This window comes from Pleurodeles waltl, chromosome 4_1 (assembly GCF_031143425.1).
Source record: "Pleurodeles waltl isolate 20211129_DDA chromosome 4_1, aPleWal1.hap1.20221129, whole genome shotgun sequence".
Taxonomy (NCBI): domain Eukaryota; kingdom Metazoa; phylum Chordata; class Amphibia; order Caudata; family Salamandridae; genus Pleurodeles; species Pleurodeles waltl.
Genome location: NC_090442.1, coordinates 635,166,474 through 635,176,505, shown reverse-complemented (window position 1 = coordinate 635,176,505; position 10,032 = coordinate 635,166,474). Strand labels below are relative to the sequence as shown.

Sequence of the window (10,032 nt, the reverse complement as noted above, 5' to 3'; positions counted from 1 at the left end):
CATTGCAATACGAAACGTTGCTGATGACTGTTTGAGCCTGCTGATAAATCAAGAAGCCTGGGAGCAGGGGGACTGGCAACCATTATGTCCGAAAAGTTGGGGGAGGCAGTAACAAACCTTATTAGGGGCGTCCCAATAGTTACCCTGACATATATAACCTATCCTCACCCTCAGGAAAGTCATGCAGGCCGCATGACTGAAATGCGTTAATCTAACCTCTGATACGTGACACTTAGCAGAGTTGCTTAAGAATCATATCCCTTTCTTTGGGCAATGTTAAATCATGAACAGATGGCCGGTAGGTTTTTTTTCTCTACCGAACCTGTGAACCCTAGCTGTGTAAAATAATGGAAAAGATAGGTTTTATTTTACCAACGGCCGGGAAAAGGCACTTCAGTAATCAAAGGAAAACTATAAAAAGCTTTTCAAATTGAAGTGCCTTTATTTTCCACTAGATGGAGACAAAGTCCGTATTTCTGTGTGTGCGTCGCCGCATTCTTATGTCCTCTTCTCTGCCTGTTCTACTCCAGCCCAATTGCAGCCTCAGCTTTAGTTTCCAGAGATGCTGAAACCACACAGCAGGATTATTCTGGGCTTTGAAAACGGTTTCCTTACTTCGGTGCTGAGCGAGAGCCCAAGGGCCCTGCTGTACTTCACATGCATGGGAGTTCTCGGAGTCCCTAGGTATTCACAGTGAATAGACGGTGGCTCGCGTGGAAGAAAGGCAAAACGCACACTAAGGCTACAAGAAGGAAAGAAAAAAGGGAGGAAACCAAGGGAACGAAAAAAGAACCCATGAAAAGAAACAAAGAAAGAAAGAATCTTCAAAAGCAAAGGCGCCTCAGCGTGTCATGTGTCTTGCATGCTACAAATATGTATTGCTAAAAAGCATGAGTTATTATTTATTTGTTTAATTTGAAGTACATTTCATTTATTTTGATTCTCCCTTCTAGTTGCATGTTGCATAAATAGAAGGTAGTGTTTGTTTTTACGTCTGGAAACGAGCCACGGTGTACAGCCACAGAAGAAATTTCTAATTTAGATAGTGTTTCAACGAAGTTTATTGTGGAAATAGTGGAAACGAGTTCGGAGAAGTCAGTGTTAACAGGAGCGGCAATGTCCTTGCAGGTGGCTCTGTGGGTTTCCTGTCCTGGAAATAGTATGTGAAGGTACTCTTCTGTGGCATCAGAGTCAGGGGACATATCGAGGAGGCGATGATAATCTTCATCATCTCATATCGCGTTTTGGATTTCCCGAAAGCGCAACAGCTCCGTTGCAACCTTCAGCAAGAAGAGCCAACCCTCCACCCGTTCTGCAGCGCAATTCTCCCCACCCACCCACACATCCAGCCATTCATCCATCTAGTGATCATCGGTCAATCAATTCTTCCGTCGATCAAACTATCCGTTTACTCGTCCGTCTATCATCCATCCATCCATCCACCCATACAGTGATCGCGCTATTCATCCATTCATTCATCCATCCAGTAATCGACCTATTCATCCATCCACGTCCTTCCATCCATCCATTAATCCCTCCATTATTCCATCCATCCATTCATCCATCCAGTCAGTCTGCCCCCGCCCCTCCACCCACTCCTTCAGCAACCTTGGAAGCTCGCATTTCAGGGCGGGGAAGCTGCACTCTTGAAGGTGAAGCTCTCCGTCCAATTACCTTTCCCAGGAGGGCGAGCGGTGAGTCTGGGAAAGTGTAAGAAGTGATAAAACGAACTCGTCGGGAGCTGGACTAGGACAGGACATCTCCAAAGCACGAGGCGCCGCTCCCGGTCTCCGAGAGGAGCGCTGCACATAGCGGGGAGCGCTGGACCGGGAAGGACCTGCACTGGACTGATCCGTCTTATTTCTTTGGGTATCTTTGGAACCATCACCTGGGATTTACCTGTCGCGAGCTCCGTGGGCTCAGCCGTGTGCAGCCTGAACTCCAGGCTTGGATGTTGTGGATTGGAAACCCCGACTCGGTGCTGTGTGCGGATGGTGTGAGGTGTGGGCCTGGGATGCGGCTGAGCGAGCCCTGGCCCCGCTGCCCTGCCAGGACCTGAAGCCGAGCGGTGCCCGGACGGAGGGGAGTGCAGGTAGGTGTCGGCGGCACATCTAGGAGTGGCCTTTGTGCGCTCCGCATGCGTACGAATGTTGCGGGGTCCGGAAGGAGGGCATTGCTGGATCCTTTGAGGGGGCTTGGTGGGCAATGGGTGTGGGGCTGATCCCTCGGAGATGAGAACCAGCCTGCTTGGGACACCTCCGCAGGACTCCTGCAGGCGCACGTGCTGTGGGATCCTCCGTGGGAGAGGAATGGGACAAAAGCAGGCATAGCGAGACGCTGATTGTGCAGATGGCATAACTCTAGGGGTGCTGGGTGGTGTATGGCGTTGGGAGGGTACACCAGTTTCCCCTCGGCTATGGGCGTACGGCTGCAGCGATGTAAGAAGAGTGAGCTGGAGGTACGGGCACGGGTTAGAGGCCGGCCGGGGAAGGGGCTGGCATACCACAGGGGCAAATGTGGAGGGATAACCAGCTACCAATTGCACACTGGAACTCTGGGCAAGCCGCTGGAGTGGGCTAGAGCTAGTCGAGTCTGGGCACTGGGACACAGGGGAGTTGGCGACTTCACTCATTGAGCGGGTTGTGAGGTTGAAGCCTGTAACACTTGCATGTTGGGTCCAGGGGGTAAGGGTAGAGAAACGGGCACAGCTCCTCCAGCTGGACATCGGCAGACTGTACGGGGGAATGAGGAGAGGCGGGCAGCTGGGCACAGCTCCCTTGAAGTCAGAGGGCATGAGAAGGGGAGATGGGCACAGCTCTCTTGGAGTCTGAGGAAGGGAGAAGGAGAGATGGGCACAGCTCTCTTGGAGTCGGGGACGGCAGAAGGAGAGATGGGCACAGCTCCCTTGGAGTCAGGGGGCAGGAAAAGGAGAGATTGGCACAGCTCCCTTGGAGTCAGGGGGCAGGAGAAGGAGAGATGGGGACAGCTCCCTTGGAGTCAGGGGCCAGGAGAAGGAGGGATGGGCACAGCTCTTTTGGAATCAGGGGCCAGGAGAAGGAGAGATGGGCATAGCCCCCTGGAGCCATGGCCAGGAGAGGGGGTGGGCATAGTTCCCCTGGACTCAGAGGGCAGGAGAAGGGGGGATGGGCACAGCTTCCCTGGAGTCAGAGGGCAGGAGAAAGGGAGATGGGCACAGCTCCGTAAGAATCAGGGGACAGGAGAAGGGGAGATGAATATAGCTCCGCTGTAGTCAGGGGGCATGAGAATGGGAGATGGGCATAGATCCACTGGTTCCAGGGGGCATTAGGCAGGGAAAAGGGCATAACTCAAGCAACTAGGGACCAGGATAAGAGCAGATGGGTATTGCTCCCCCTGGAGTCAGAAGACAGGAGAAGAAGAAATGGCACAGCCTCACCGGGGCTAGGGAGGGAATGGGTGGGGAAATGGGCACAGCTCCACCGGGGTTTAAGACAGGAAGGTAGGCAGAGCTCCGTTTTAGCTGGAATGGGTCGGGGTTGCATAGCTCCACGCAGCTAGTGGTCAGGAGAAGATAAGCGGGAAAGTCTCCATCTAAGCTAGGGCAGAGGGCAGGCTGATGGACACGGCTCCATGGGGTCGATGGCAGCAAAAGGAATGATGAATCTAGTTCCAGGGTGAAGATAGTCAGGGTCATGGGGTGGAGAAGGCAAGTTGGCGCCGTTGTGACCAGGGAGCAGGAGACCAGGTCATGGCACTGGTGGAAGAGGTAGCTACTGAGACTTGAACACACTGGGGCACGGCGGGGGTGGGTGGGTAGAAAGGGGACGTTTTATAACTCCTGGCGCTGTCTAGGGAACTACTCACTGGCGCTGTGGCTCAGGAGACGGACAGGGGGCACAAAACCGTGAGATGGGCAGGGCACACCTCAAGGAGCGGGAAGGAGACCCATGATGCAGGTGTTTGCAGGTGCTGGGGAGGTGGCATAGCTCTGGAAGCAGGCTTGTGGCCTGGAACCCCTCAGAGAGGGGATAGGCCTAACCCTGGCAGCAGGATGGTTGCCTGGGCAAGGAGAGAGGGATACGATATGCCATAGCATCTGGACACGTTGGGCGCGGGGCTGGTGAAAGGCCTACTGTAGCCAGACTAGGGAAGACGGGGTGTGCATCATTCAGCTGTCAGGGTGGAGGGTGGGAATGTGCACAATGAGCCTAGAGGGCCTGGAGCCAAGGCGTTGGGCTTTGATCACGGAGCAGGATAGGGGAGAGGCATAAATTATCATGTTTTATAGGTTCGGAAGGACAAGAGCTGACCCTTGAACAGGACTTTAAGTAGAAATCCTCTCTTTATTTTCGATGCTGCTATTCTGCCTGTTTGTGTTACTCTACGTTTAGAAATAGTTTAGAGAGCACTCACATATAGTTTTTGTTTTTTGTTTTACTAGCCTTGGTATAGACATATAAGCCGTGTCGATAAATCAACCGCAGAGCAAGTTGTTGTTGGGGTGAGGTTGCTGGGGGGGGGGGGGGGGGTTGACGTAGGGTGGGGGGCGACGACATGTACCGGCCAGCAAAGCTGTGGCCGGAGAAGAGGGGGCGTTTGGTGCTTTGAGGTATAGGAGCGGGATCAGGAGGGCATCGGCACGGCCGGGCAGCGATCTGTCCGGCGTACTTGGGGGTGTGGGGGTACCATTGGGGTCCACTCCGGAGATGGAGGGTCCGTAATGGTGACGTTGCCTTCGGCGAAGTCTGAGGTGTCCCAGGAAGAAGAGGCCGCCTGCGTGGCTCGGCCGGTGCCGGGGTGTAAAGGGAGCTGAACAGGGGGTGCCCGGCAGTTGGTTTTGGAGTCTCAGGGAGGAGGAGGAGGATGTGAAGAGCGGAGGGCGACGGACTTGTGCAAGGGCTGCTAATGTGAGGCGCCAGGGCCGGCGCTAACTCTGGGCAGGGTGCTTGGAAAAGACGGGGACCCTGTATCAGTGATGGACCCCGGGCGCATTGGCATGAAGCTTAGATCTGGCAGGGTCGGGTCTAGGCTGGATGGGTGAGTGATCGGGTAGCTGGGAGAAGGGTTACCTTGCAGCGGCCTCATGGAGGAGAGACTAAAGCCGGCCAAGGGCAGAGTTGGACTAGGGCAGAAAATAGGCCGGGCACCAAAATAAAAATGCCCCCCCATTAGTGAATTAGATACCTAACCAAGTGGCCCATGTTTTCAAGTTGGGGCAGTTTTGAACTTGTAAAGAAACGTGGTGTAAGTGTTTTACAAGCTGTGGAAGACTGAATGGATTAGAGTTTGGTGCAGGCAATTCTTGTTTAATATCAGAGAATTTAACAGTAAAAACGGCTCGGCAGACAATAAAACCGGCCCGCACAGTGACCTGTCCAACCAGCCCATGGGGCACTGCCTGATTCTGGTGTGGGCAGATCTGACCCTGGCCAAGGGTGCTGCCGGTCCCGGACAAGGGCGAGAGGAGGGCCTGAGAGCAGGGTTGTGCTGATGGGCCGAGTAAAGAGGCGCATGGCAGGTCCAGCCGAGGGTTTCTCGACCAGGACGCAAGCGCACGGTTATGGCGCTAGGCAAGGACGTCAGCAACTGCTTTATGACGCGAATCAGTCTAAGTTTCAACATTTTACTGTACTAGTTACAATATTCATCGTTGTGAAAAAAACAGGAGCACACAACACACTTCCAAGAATGAAGAGACTGACCAAAAGCAGCACAAAAGTAATACATACATCATCAAACACGAAACTACTTCAGATCCTTGCGTTCTGAATATGAACGCGATAGGGGCCGGTGTCATAACTAGACCGAAGCCAGCATCGCATAGCAGCCAGGTGGAGACCAACCAAGGGGGCGGCGTGTAGTGAGGAAGACTCGTCCCCTTTGCTGCACGTCTGTCAGGCTCTTGTGCCAACCCCCAGTTTATGCACAATAGCTTGGTTTGCACAGCAGCTGATACACTTCCTCCGACGTTCAGGAGGTGCCAGGCCGCGCCCGGAGGGTTGGTGGCGAAATCCATATAAAGCAAATTCCGCACAGGCACATCTCCAAGTCTGCAGGGTGGCTTGTACTGTGAGGTCCGTGGCATCTCGTGAAAGAAATTATTACTTTATAAGTCGTTAGTGATGGGGGCTACGTGCCCTTACACGTCTTAAGTGCAGAGGCTAAGGAATCAGCGTTTAACCAGCGCCGGGGTCAGTAACACTGTTAGTCCATTAATGTTCCAAAATTATTATCTAATTTCATCTCCCCTTTTCTACCCCCTCCCCCCCAGCCGTCTATCCTCTACCAGAGCTTCAAATGAGCTGTGCTCTGAGGCATGCTAGTGCGGTCCAACTCCAACTGTTATTGACTGCACAAGGAGCTCTTTGATTGGCCGACCACTGGCCAGCACCCCAGTGGTATAACTAAGTTATACATTCAAGGGAGCTGTGCTACTTAAGGTCATAGTAATGAGTTTCACCATCGAGACGTTCCTTGATTGCTGTACAATTGCGACCAAGTGTTCGGCATCGCCGCAGAAAGGAATGTCCCTAGTTCCCCAGATGTGTAAGTCCTTTATCGGGGACCTGGCCTTTGTATTCTGTACATGTAATCAGCCCTGTGTCTCTCGGTGTCACCTTGACACACCTCTGTCTTTAGTTAACTCACACACTGAATACAATGCTTATGACCCCAGAAAAAGAAAAAAACAATACGTAACAACATTTACAAACACATCAACCCTTTCAACCCGTACTCAAACACTAAACAACATCATCTATTCATTCACTGACTGGTAGTGTTAATGCTAATGTGATAGTAATCTGACTTGTAACACAAGTTAAATATTTTGTAATTGCAGCTGTTACACACATATCTATCTATCTATCTATCTATCTATCTATCTATCTATCTATCTATCTATCTATCTATCTATCTATCTATCTATCTATCTATCTATCTATCTATCTATCTATCTATCTATCTATCTATGTGTGCCAGAAGATAGGATTTTAAAGACCGTCATAGACTTCGAACAGGACTCACGTGGCTTTGTGTGCTTTCATCAGAATCATTCGATGGCTGCATTGGTGGGAGGTTCCACTGTTTTCAATGAGAGCAGCTTATGAAGAGAGTACAGATGGCAGCGCCCTGCACAGGGCCAGCTGGGACCAGTCAAGGGTTGGTGGTGAAGGAGTCCTAGGCTACGCTGCAGTAGACTATGGCCCATATTTATACTTTTCTAGCGCCGCATTTGCGTAATTTTTTTATGCAAAAGCAGCGCACACTTACAAAATTCAATTATATTGTGTAAGTTTGCGTTGTTTTCGCATCAAAAAATTACGCAAATGCGGCGCTAGAAAAGTATAAATATGGGCCAATATGTGTAGGAAGCCTCAGGTGTATCAGGGGACTGTGAGTGTAGCAAAGGCCTGTGGGTGTATCAGGGGGCTGTGAGTGTAGCAGGAATCTCTGGGTGTATCGGGGGGGCCTGTGGGTGTATCAGGGGGCTGTGAGTGTAGCAGTAACCTGTGGGTGTATCAGGGGGCTGTGAGTGTAGCAAAGGCCTGTGGGTGTATCAGGGGGCTGTGAGTGTAGCAGGAATCTGTGGGTGTATCGGGGGGGGGCCTGTGGGTGTATCAGGGGGCTGTGAGTGTAGCAGTAACCTGTGGGTGTATCAGGGGGCTGTGAGTGTAGCAAGGGCCTGTGGGTGTATCAGGGGGCTGTGAGTGTAGCAAGGGCCTGTGGGTGTATCAGGAGACTGTGAGTGTAGCAATGGCCTGTGGGTGTATCAGGGGACTGTGAGTGTAGCAATGGCCTGTGGGTGTATCAGGGGACTGTGAGTGTAGTGTATCAGGGGACTGTGAGTGTAGCAGGAATCTGTGGGTGTATCAGGAGACTGTGAGTGTAGCAAGGGCCTGTGGGTGTATCAGGGGGCTGTGGGTGTAGCAGTAACATGTGGGTGTATCATGAGACTGTGAGTGTAGCAATGGCCTGTGGGTGTATCAGGGGCTGTATGTGTAGTAGGAACCTGTGGGTGTTTCAGCGGGATGTGGGTGTAGCAGTAACATGTGGGTGTATCAGGAGACTGTGAGTTTAGCAAGGGCCTGTGGGTGTATCAGGGGGCTGTGGGTGTAGCAGTAACATGTGGTTGTATAATGAGACTGTGAGTGTAGCAATGGCCTGTGGGTGTATCAGGGTCTGTAAGTGTAGTAGGAACCTGTGGGTGTTTCAGCGGGATGTGGGTGTAGCAGTAACATGTGGGTGTATCAGGAGACTGTGAGTGTAGCAAGGGCCTGTGGGTGTATCAGGGGGCTGTGGGTGTAGCAGTAACATGTGGGTGTATCATGAGACTGTGAGTGTAGCAATGGCCTGTGGGTGTATCAGGGGCTGTAAGTGTAGTAGGAACCTGTGGGTGTTTCAGCAGGATGTGGGTGTAGCAGGAACCTGTGAGTGTAGCGGGGCTGTTGGTGTTGCAAAGGGTAGTGGTGCAGCAGGGGCTGTAGGTAAAGCAGATATAGGTGCAGAAGGGGACTGTTGTAGAGGGGCTGAGGGTGCAACAAGAAACTGTTGGTGCATGGGCTGTGGGTGTAACAAAGGTTTGTGGGTTAAGCACAAGGCTGTGATTGCGTCAGGGGCTTGTGGGTGTTGAGGGGACTGTTGTTATAGCAGGCACGGTGGATGCAACTGTAGACTGTTGGGGTAGCAGAGGCTGAAGGTCCAGAATAGGTCTCTTGGTGTAGCAGGGCTATGTTCAGCAGTGTTAAGTTGGCAAGCGTGAGCAAGAATTTGTGTCCCCAGGCACAATTTTCGGATGCTAGAATGCCTCCCAGCAAGATTTCTCAACGCGGGCGACGCAGCAGGTTGCAACAGTTTGCATTGAGAAAGCTACTGCTCGAAATCTAAAGTAGAAAGTAGAAAAATCTAAAAAGTAGAAAGTAGAAAATCTACTTGAGAGGCAGAAAGAAGCACCACCATCTGATTCACTACATGGTGCCATTTGCGCTGATTTCACAGCACAGAACAATCTTCTGCACTAAAAATCAGCGTGACATGCCCAAATTCTGCCAGCTTGCAGAACTCCGAGGAATCTCACAGTTTTTATGTAACTGTGCAGAATTCGCAGAGTGAAACTCTGTGAGTTCCGCCCAGGCCCAGTGGAGACCAGGGGTGTGGACGGCTGGTGAGCGGGGGCAAAGGGATCCAGTGGGCTGATAGTGGCAAAAAGCTATGTGTGCAGGGCCCTATAGGATGCATAGGCTGCATGCGCTACTGTTGCTTTGGGATGAGGTACACTGGACTGTAGGAAACTTCACTACAGGATGAAGGAGATAGTGAAAGATGCAGCGGTGCGCCTGGGGCTCAGTATTCAGGAGGCTGGTTGTAGGGGCTTAAGGGTGCAGATACTATATATTACATGCGGCTATAGGGCTCAGTGGTTTAGGGACTGCACGGGGATGTGAGGTGCACGGGTTTCTGGTGGCTTTGGATTTGGCGGGCTGTGGGCTTCTGAGGCTGGATGCGCAGGGGGCTGGGGCTGCAGGGAACTAGGGCCACAAGCAAGGGAGAGAGGAGGGACTTAGGAAGGCCTGGGGCGGCTACTGGGATCTCTGGAGCAGGGTTAAGGGCAGAATCTGTCAGAATTGCTGATTGTCTCGATACATCCCTACTCTCTCACTTTATGACACGCACATTGGCCTCTCCGGGGGTACCCGTGTTCGCCTCTCCGTTGGCACCCGTGTTCGCCTCTCCGTTGGCACCCGTGTTCGCCTCTCCGTTGGCACCCGTGTTCGCCTCTCCGTTGGTACCCGTGTTAGCGCCTGTCTGCCGCTCCCCTTAAAGTCACTTTCTAAACCAGAGGAGACATTCCGTTTTCACAAAGGCAGATCTGGCTGCATCTGATCGAAGACAGGCTTTGTCCTGACAGGACGCATTACATGCGTCATTATTAATGTGCACTCAGAGATTCACTAAATGGGTGAATGCGTGCATTCTACTGTACGGTCTGAGAGAGCGTCCAAGCGCTTGCTATGGAGGGGCACGCACAGTATCCGAGGGTAGGCCTTCATGCAC

At 52.2% G+C, this 10,032-nt stretch overlaps 1 protein-coding gene across 1 annotated transcript in view; it reads left to right on the top strand.

Moving 5' to 3' along the window:
• Positions 1 to 545: 545 nt before the first annotated feature.
• The window catches only part of TAFA2 (TAFA chemokine like family member 2), a 1,054,087-nt gene continuing 1,044,600 nt past the window's right edge, over positions 546 to 10,032 (top strand). Inside the window, exon 1 of the mRNA XM_069229068.1 lies at positions 546 to 2,092. The gene's annotated coding sequence lies outside the window, so the exon portion shown is untranslated. The remainder of the gene's footprint in view (positions 2,093 to 10,032) is intronic.